Source organism: Rhinopithecus roxellana, chromosome 1, assembly GCF_007565055.1.
Source record: "Rhinopithecus roxellana isolate Shanxi Qingling chromosome 1, ASM756505v1, whole genome shotgun sequence".
Lineage (NCBI taxonomy): Eukaryota > Metazoa > Chordata > Mammalia > Primates > Cercopithecidae > Rhinopithecus > Rhinopithecus roxellana.
This window is the reverse complement of record NC_044549.1, coordinates 189,364,311-189,374,550: the sequence shown is the minus strand read 5'-3', so window position 1 is coordinate 189,374,550 and position 10,240 is coordinate 189,364,311. Positions and strand designations below refer to the sequence as shown.

The 10,240-nt window shown below is 36.1% G+C and overlaps 1 pseudogene; it reads left to right on the top strand.

Annotated features, from left to right (window-relative positions):
• The first annotated feature begins 2,648 nt into the window (after positions 1-2,648).
• Positions 2,649-3,930, top strand: LOC104674070 (annotated as a pseudogene).
• The last annotated feature ends 6,310 nt before the right edge of the window (positions 3,931-10,240 follow it).

The following is a 10,240-nucleotide window of genomic DNA, read 5'->3' as shown; positions in this document are numbered from 1 at the left end:
AAATATATAGCCTACAAATTTTTTTCAAATATAATGAACTTTTTAGGAATAATAACATTACAAGTAATACATTGTAGAGCTATTTGATGAAATATTTATTGATCTCAAATTTGCAGTTTCCATTTGTGTTAGGAAGCTAATATATGCTTGTCAGTGCCCAAACCTGTTCCTAGACCCCTAATGATAAGCTATGCCTACAGAACATTTTAATGATGAAATGGCCCCAGACAAACATCTCTGCGGGACAATTATGCAATGTCTATAAAAATTGTAAATGTGCATACTTTTTTTTTTTGAGACGGAGTCTCGCTCTGTCGCCCAGGCTGGAGGGCAGTGGCCGGATCTCAGCTCACTGCAAGCTCCGCCTCCCGAGTTTACGCCATTCTGCCTCAGCCTCCCGAGTAGCTGGGACTACAGGCGCCCGCCACCTCGCCCGGCTAGTTTTTTGTATTTTTTTTAGTAGAGACGGGGTTTCACCATGTTAACCAGGATGGTCTCGATCTCCTGACCTCGTGATCCGCCCGTCTCGGCCTCCCAAAGTGCTGGGATTACAGGCTTGAGCCACCGCGCCCGGCCGCATACTTTTTTCACCAAGAAATTCCACCAAAACTAATTTATCCTACACATATACTCACAAATATACCCAAATATGTCTTTAAAATATATATTTTTAAAATATAATATATATTATATATATATATATATATATATATATATATATATATATTTTACTTTAAGTTCCGGGATACATGTGCTGAATGTGTAGGTTTGTTGTATACAAACATGTGCTGAATGTGTAGGCTTGTGTATACAAGTATACATGTGCCATGGTAGTTTGCTGCACCTATCAACCCATCATCTAGGTTTTAAGCCCTGCATGCATTAGGCATTTGTCCTAACACTCTCCTTCCCCTTGCTGCAACCACCTGACAGACCCCAGTGTGTGTTGTTCCCCTCCCTGTGTCCAAATATGTCTTTACAAGAGTGTTCATTGCTACATTGTTTGTAACAACAAAGAATAGAAGAAACTTAAAATATCCATCAGTCAGGGACTGAGTAAATAAATCATGACACGTCTGTCCACTGGAGTACCGTGCAGCTCTTGAAAATATTGGTGTACATCTAACTGTGTTGATGTGGAAAAGTCTCTTTGTGTATTGTCAAATGAAGCAAGTGAAGTTTCAAAACATTGTGTATAGAACCCCATCTCCCTCTTGCTACATATCAGATTTTTTAAGAAGAAGCTATACATTTTCACATATGTTTTTGTGTTTGTGAAATAGTTCTAGAAACCTCGATGGTGGTTGTCTCTATGGAGTGGGACAAGGAGGGAGCAAGAGAGGGTCACTAGGTTTTCTTTGAATAAATCTACAGGTTATTTTCATTGTTCAACAAAGGGTAAAAGGAGAAGGAAGATGAGGCAAGAGAAGAAAAAGGAAAACATATTTCTAAACTGGACCACAAAGTTTGCCTGGCCATGACTCTGTCCTCTATGGATTTATCTTGTGCTGCTCACTTTCGCTGTCCTTCAGGCTCTAGCTCACTAGTCTGCTCTCCATTCTTTGCATTTTCAATCCTCCCTCTGACCTCTGGATCTTCACACATGCTGTTCCTTCTAATTGGAACTATCCCAACTAGCACACACAGTTAACTTTTACTTCCCTTTAAATGACTTCTTGCTCCTGAGGGAAGCCTTCTGTGACTTCTCAGGCTGGGCCAAGTTCCCCGTTTTGCATTCTTGTAGCATCAATGCTTTTCATGCATGGCACCAATCGCAGTTTAAAATTCTGTATCTGTGGGCTGTTGTTTAACATCTGGCTCCCCTAGTGAATTGCTGCTAATCATTTCACTATCACTTAGCACCACATATGACACATATGAGGTGCTCCATAAGTATTAATGAGTAAATGAATCAACTAAGGGGGTTGCAAGGGGCAAGTCTCCCAATATGGAGTGGGGCGTTGTTTACCTAGCATGGCTCCTTTCAAGTTCTTCCCACTCAGTGGTCTCCTAATTTGTGCTAATGGCTTTACCTTTGTTGTGGGAAAGTGTCCTGCAAAGGTCTGCCCTTCAGAAATGTTAGAACACACAAGAATGAACCCTTTCTTGTGGAAAACTGGAGGAGGTGTCAATAGGCTTCATCTTAGTACTTCTAGATTTTTGTTCATTTCAACGTTGTTAGAACTCGGCAAAATAAAAGTTTATTTTATGTTGGACATATTTTGTCATACATATGTCAAACAGGCCTAAAATAAATATAACAGAAGTAAGTATATAGACAAAACAAAGGCAAAAGGAGATTTTCACTGCTAATATGACCAATGGATCTGATCCTCTCAGAGAGAACAATATAAACTTGGATAAACATACCAAAATAAAAAAAAAAATGACCTGGGCCTGAAGAATGATGGTAAGCAGGTAGATTCTGGAGAGGCATCTACACTTGGAAAACATGAATGGCACAGATTGAATTACTTACACGTGTGGCTTTTAGCCTTTGTTCCAGGTCTAAATCAGTACTACACAAAGTAGCTAAATCTCTGCTAGAAAACCAATAGTCTTTCTGGCCTGATAAAACTAGAGGACCCTTTTCTGCCTGTGGACGCCGTGGAAGAAGCATTGTTAAAGTCTCTCTTCTCCCTGCCCTCATGTCTAAGTCAGAGTCTCCTACAGAGCCTGAACAGCTGAGGAAGCTCTTCATCGGGGGGTTGAGCTTTGAAACAACCAATGAGAGCCTGAGGAGCCATTTTGAGCAATGGGGAATGCTCCAGGACTGTGTGGTAATGAGAGATCCAAACACCAAGCGTTCCAGGGGCTTTGGGTTTGTCACATAAGCCACTGTGGAGGAGGTGGATGCAGCTATGAATGCAAGGCCACACAAGGTGGATGGAAGAGTTGTGGAACCAAAGAGAGCTGTCTCAAGAGAAGATTCTCAAAGACCAGGTGCCCACTTAACTGTGAAAAAGATATTTGTTGGTGGCATTAAAGAAGACACTGAAGAACATCACGTGAGAGATTATTTTGAACAGTATGGGAAAATTGAAGTGATTGAAATCATGACTGACTGAGGCAGTGGCAAGAAAAGGGGCTTTGCTTTTGTAACCTTTGACGACCATGACTCCATGGATAAGATTGTCATTCAGAAATACCATACTGTGAATGGCCGCAACTGTGAAGTTAGGAAAGCCCTGTCAAAGCAAAAGATGGCTAGTGCTTCATCCAGCCAAAGAGGTCGAAGTGGTTCTGGAAACTTTGGGAGTGGTCGTGGACGTGGTTTTAGCGGGAATGACAACTTCGGTCATGGAGGAAATTTCAGTGGTCATGGTGGCTTTGATGGCAGCCGTGGTGGTGGTGGATATGGTGGCAGTGGGGATGGCTACAATGGATTTGGTAATGATGGAAGCAATTTTGGAGGTGGTGGAAGCTACAATGATTTTGGCAATTATAACAATCAGTCTTCAAATTTTGGACCCGTGAAGGGAGGAGATTTTGGAGGCAGAAGCTCTGGCCCCTATGGCAGTGGAGGCCAATACTTTGCAAAACCATGAAACCAAGGTGGCTATGGTGGTTCCAGCAGCAGCAGTAGCTATGGCAGTGGCAGAAGATTTTAATTAGGAAACAAAGCTTAGCAGGAGAGGAGAGCCAGAGAAGTGACAGGGAAGCTACCGGTTACAACAGATTTGTGAACTCAGTCAAGCACAGTGGTGGCAGGGCCTAGCTGCTACAAAGAAGACATGTTTTAGACAAATACTCATGTGTATGGGCAAAAAAACTCAAGGACTGTATTCGTGACTAATTGTATAACAGGTTATTTTAGTTTCTGTTCTGTGGAAAGTGTAAAGCATTCCAACAAAGGGTTTTAACGTAGATTTTTTTTTTTTTTTGCACCCATGCTGTTGATTGCTAAATGTAATAGTCTGATTGTGACGCTGAATAAATGTCTTTTTTTTAATGTGCTGTGTAAAATTAGTCTACTCTGAAGCCATCTTGGCAAATTTCCCCAATAGTGTGAAGTTAGAATTCCTTCAGGATGATGCCAGGTTCTATTTGGAATTTGTATACAATCTGCTTGGGTGGAGAAGCCATTGTCTTTGGAAACCTTGGTGTAGTTGAACTGATAGTTACTGCTATGACCTGAAGTTCACCATTGAAAGGGATTACCCAAGCAAAATCATGGAATTATTGGTTATAAAAGTGATTGTTGGCACATCCTATGCAATATATCTAAATTGAATAATGGTACCAGATAAAATTATAGATGGGAATGAAGCTTGTGTGTCATCCATTATCATGTGTAATCAATAAATGATTTAATTCTCTTGAATGAAATGGAAAAAAAAAAAAAAACCAAAAACTAGAGGACAGAGTTCAGGGCAACTGAAGCCACTGAGAAGTGAGGAGGGATTCTGTAAAGGACACAGCTAGAGAGGAGAGGTCCCAAATTCTGTGCAAAATCTCTACCCTAATTTCTGCATAGCCCTTGATCCATGCATACCTGGGCAGATTGTGAGCATCTGAGTTAGGGAAAAAATAAATGAACTGAGTTTTCATGTGGTTTAATTTCCCTTCACTCTGAATAATTTTCTTTGCTTTTTATTTTGTCATATAGTTCTGTCAGCAACAAGTTCTCTCAGTCTCCTTTATCTAAAAATATCTTATTAATAGTTTTCTTCTTTATTCCTGAAAGAATACTTTCACTGGAAGTAGAATTCTGAGATGACAGTGTTTTTCACATTCACATTGTGAATATAATGTTCACAATGTTGGGGTACAGCCCAAAAATATTTGACACATGAAGATCAGAAAAATCTAACCAATTATCAAGAAAAAAAGAAAACAGCAAAGACCAACCCTAGATAACACAGATGTTAAAATGAGCATATAAAAATTTTAAAGCAGCTATTATAATTGTGCTCAAGCAAGTAGAGGAAAATATATGAAAACACAGCACACATACAGGTACACACACACACACACACACACACACACACACACACCCCAAATGGAAAATCTACAAATGAAAAGTATAATCTCTGAAGTTTTTTAAAAAGGTACTGATGGGCTTAACAGAAGAATGGAAATAAAAGAAGAACCAATGAACTTGAAGATAGATCAGGAGAAAGTCTTCAATCTGAAAAACAGAAAGGGGAAGAAAAGATTATAAGAAGTGAACAAAGATTCCAGATCCTGTAAGACTGTATCAAAAGATCCACCATAGGTGTAGTTGGAATCCCAGAGGAGAGAGAAAATACAGCAGAAAATATATTCAAATAAATAATTGCTGGAAATGGCTCAAATTTGGTGAAAAATATACACTTGAAGGTTCAAGAAACTTAGAGAACCAAAAATAGAATAGACAAGAAGAAAATCACATCTAGGCATATTACAGTTAAATTGATGAAACCAAAGATAAAGAGAAAATCTTGAAAGCAGTTAGATAAAAATGATACATTACTTATAGAGGAGCAATGATTTGAATATCAATGAGTGCTTCATCAGAAACTGTGGAAGCCAGAGAACAGTGAAACATTTTTTTAAGAGCCAAAAGAAAAACACTGTCATCTCAGAATTCTACATCTAGTGAAAGTATTCTTCGGATAACTAAGATATTTTTAGTTAAAGAAGACTAAGAGAACTTGTCGCTAGCAGGACTACATGACCAAAAAAGGCAGAGAAAATTCTTCAGGGTGAAGGGAAATGATACTATATGAAAACTCGGATATCTAGGAAGGAATGAAAAGTATCAAAAGTTGTAAATATTTGTGTAAATAAAACAACTATTGTTATGATCTCTCTTTTCTTTGAAATGCATAGAACTGTTTAAACAAAAAAGTATATTATCTTATGGGATTTATAATGTGTGTAGAAGTAATACTATGAGAACTATGGCATAAAGAATGAAATTAGGTGGACTAAGACATATAAGGCTGCAAAATGTTGTACCATATTTTCATGAAGTGGTACAATATTAATTTTAAATAAACCATGAAAAGTTAAGGATATATATTGTAATTCCTAGTGCAACTAACAAAAAGAAATGCAAAGACATATAGATAAAAGCCAATCGATGAATTTAAATGAAATGCTAGGAAAAGGACTCAACGTGAAATAAAATAGAAAAGGGGGGAAAGAAAAATTATTTAAAAATTAAAAAAAGAGGAGACAGAAAACTAATCATAAAGTTATTAATCCAAATTCAACTATATAAATAACTACACCAAATGTTTTGAGTAACCCTCTAATGAAAAGGCTGAGATTGTCAAAGTATACTAAAAAAAAGTGCAAACTAAGAGGAGCACTTTAAAAACTAAGTGCAACTAAGAGATGCATTTTAAAAATAAAAACCCAGAGCGATTGAAAGAAAATAGATTTTTAAAAATACAGCAGGTAAACGCTAAGCAAAAGAGAGCTATGGTGGCTATCTTAATGGCAGAAAAAATGTTACAGAGATTTAAAAAAGGGTCATTTCATAATTATAAATGGGTAAACTAATCAGGAAGACATATGAATTATAAATATGTATATATTCAACATCATAAAATGAATCATAAAAATGTATATACTCAACATAATAGCTTTATAATTTATGAAGCAAAATTATACAGAATTAAAGGAAAAATAGATAATTTCTAAGTTATAAGTAAAGATTTTTACTCTCTCTCTTAGTAAATGATAACCACAAAGAAATCTGTAATAACAAAAAATATCTATTATTTTTTCAATCCCATAAGGTATGTTCAGCAACATAGACCATATAATGAGCCACAAAACAAGTTTCAATGTATTGAAGTCACGCAGAGATCGACCAACATGACCTAATTGACATTTATAGCACAGTCTAACCCAAATAGTAGAACACACAATCTTTTCAAGTGCACATTGAACAAACATGAAAATAAACCATATTCTATGCCATGAAACAAATCTCAACGTGTTTACAAAAAACAACATCATAAAAAGTATAATCATTTGAACAAAATTAAACCAGAAATCAGTTAAATATAATCAAACAGAAAGATATTTGGAACATACACAAATATTTGGAAACTGAGCTACGCATTTTTAAATAATTCGTAAGTCAAAGAGAAGGTTACAAGGAAAATTAAACCTATTTTAAATTGAATGATAATAAAAACACAACACAATACACTCTATAGCTTTTTCAATTAGAGTAATGCTTAGAGAGAAATTTATGTTACAAAATGCTGATATTACAAAACAGAAAGGGCCTTAAATCAATAATATATTCTACATTAAGCAACTAGAAAAAGAACAAAGTAATCCCAAAGCGAGCAGAAAGAAGGGAATGATAAAGAGAATAACAGGAATAAACGGAATTAAAACCAGAGAAAGAATAAAAATAATGAAGTTTTTTTTGAAAAAAGATACATAAAGTTGATAAACATCTAGCCAAACTAATCAAGAAAAAAAGGGAAAAGACACAAATTATTATCACTATGAGGAATGAAAGAGGAGAGAGACATTACTATAGATCCAATAAATATTTAAAAGAAAAATAAAGGAAAAATTTTATGCCATTTTTATAAACAACTTTACAAACAACTTTGTATCAATAAAACTGATAACTTAGATGAAATGGACAAATTTTCTGAAAGATACAAATTACCAAAACTCACCTGACAAGAAATATATGACCTGAATAGCTCTCTATGTAGAAATAAACTAAATTCAGAGTTTAAAATATTCTCACAAAAAGAGTTCAATCCCAGAGGGTTTTACTTGTGATTTCTACCAAACATCTAAGAAGGAAATAAGATCAGTTCTACACAAACTCTTCCAGAAAATAGAAGAGGATGGAACACTTCCCAACTCATTCTGAGGCCAGCACTATCCTGATACCAAAGACAACATGAAAAGAAAGTAAACCACAGACTATTATGAACACTGATGCAAACATTTCTTTAAAATTTAGCAAATCTAATCCAAATACATATATGTGTGTGTATATATATATATATAAATCAAAATACAAATTTATATATTTATATATATATTTATATATATATATAGAGAGAGAGAGAGACAGAGAGAGTCTCCCTCTATTGTCCAGGCTAGAGTACAGTGGCACAATCTCAGCTCACTGCAACCTCCTCCACCTCTGAGGCTCAAGAGATCCTCCCACCTCAGCCTCCCAAGTAGCTGGGACTACAGGCACCATGCTCAGCTAATTTTTGTATTTTTTGTAGAGATGGAGTTTTACTATGTTGCCCAGGCTGGTCTTAAACTCCTGAGCTCAAGAAATCTGCCTGTCTCAGCCTCCCAAAGTGTTGGGATTACAGGTGTGAGCTGTCACTGCACCCAGCCCCAATAATATATTTTAAAAGATCATGACCAAGTAAGGTTTATTCCAGGAATGCAAGGTTGGCTCAATATTCAAACATCAACCAAGGTAATTCACAGTATCAACAGACTAAAAAAGAAAAAGCAAAAGAAACTATGTAAGCATCTCAATAGTTGCAGAACAAGTATTTGACAAAATTCAATTCACATTTATGACTTTTAAAAAATTATCAGCAAACTAATAGAAGTGAATAAACAGAAATTTCTCAACCTGATTAGGGTATCTATTAAGAACCTACAGGTAAACTCATACCATTGGTGAAAAACTGAAGGCTTTCCCCCAAGAATGAAAACAAAAATATTCACTCTCAGCACTTCTATTCAACATCATAGTAGTGATCCTCACAAGCTCAATGAGACAAAGAAAAGAAATAGAAGGCATTCAGATTGGAAAGGAAGAAATATAACTGTCCTTATTTGTCAACATGATCCTGTAGGTAAAAAATTCTAAAGAATCTACAAAAAACCAATTAAGACTATTAAGAGAATTTAGCAACATCAGAGGAAACAAAGTCAATATACAAAAATATGTATTTGTATATACTACAAGTGAATGATTAGAAATAAAATTTATAAAACAGTACCATTTATCAGAGCATAAAAACAAAAGAGTTGGCGTGGTGGCTCACGATAATCCCAACACTTTGGAAGGCTGAGGCAGGTGGATCACTTGCACTCAGGAGTTCGACAACAGCCTGGGCAATATGAGGAAACCCCGTCTCTACAAAAAATACAAAAATTAGCCAGGCATCATGGTGTGCACTTGTAGTCCCAGCTGTTTGGGAGGCTGAGGTTGGGGGATAGCTTGAGTTCAGGAGGCAGAGGCTGCAGTGAGCCAAGATCACACCATTGCACTCCAGCCTGGGTGATAGAGAGAAATCCTGTCTCAAAAAATACAAAGGGATACATCTTAGTAAGTATGTGCACGATATGTATGAAAGAAATCAAAGAAGACTCAAATAAATGAACAGACATACCGTATTCATGAATCAGAAGGCCTCAAGATTAAACACCAATTCCCCAAAACTGACGTATAAATTCAGCACAATCCTAATCAATATTCCAGGAGGCTTTTCAAAATTTACAAGCTGATTCTAAAATTCATATGGGAAAACAAAGAACCGATAGTACCCAAAACCGTTTTGAAAAGGAAGAACAAGTTAGAGGATTCACACTACCCAGTTTCATAACTTATTATAATAATCAGGACAGTGTGGAATTGGCATAAGAGTGGACATATAGATCAATGGAACAGAATAGAAACCATAAATAGACCTACACATATATAGTCAATTTATTTTCAACAAAGTTCCACAATCAATCAATGGAGAAAGCATAGGTTTTTCAACAAATAATATTAAAGCATTTGGACCTCCACATGCACAAAAAAAATCTTAATCTTTAACTGGAACCATATGCAAAAATTAATTCAAAATGCATCCTAGAGTTAATGTCAAATCTTCATCTTCCTGACTTTAAGATTTAGGCAAGTATTTCCTAAAGAGAACATAAAAAGCATGAACTTTAAGAGAAAAATTGATAAATTGGACTTCATCAAAATGAAAAGTTTCTGTTCTTTGAAAGACTGCTATGACTATAAGAAGATAAGCCACAGTGGGCAGAAAATATGTGCAAAACACATATTTGGTAAGTGACTTGTATCCAGAATTTATGAACAACTCTCACAGCTCAATAATAAGACAACAAATAACTCAGTTTATAAAATGGGAATGGGCACGGTAACTCATGCCTGTAATCCCAGCACTTTGGGAGGCTGAGGCGGGCGGACCACTTGAGACCCAGAGTTTGAAACCAACCTGGCCAACATGGCAAAACCCACTAAAATCTTTAGTCTCCACTACAAATACAAAAAAAATTA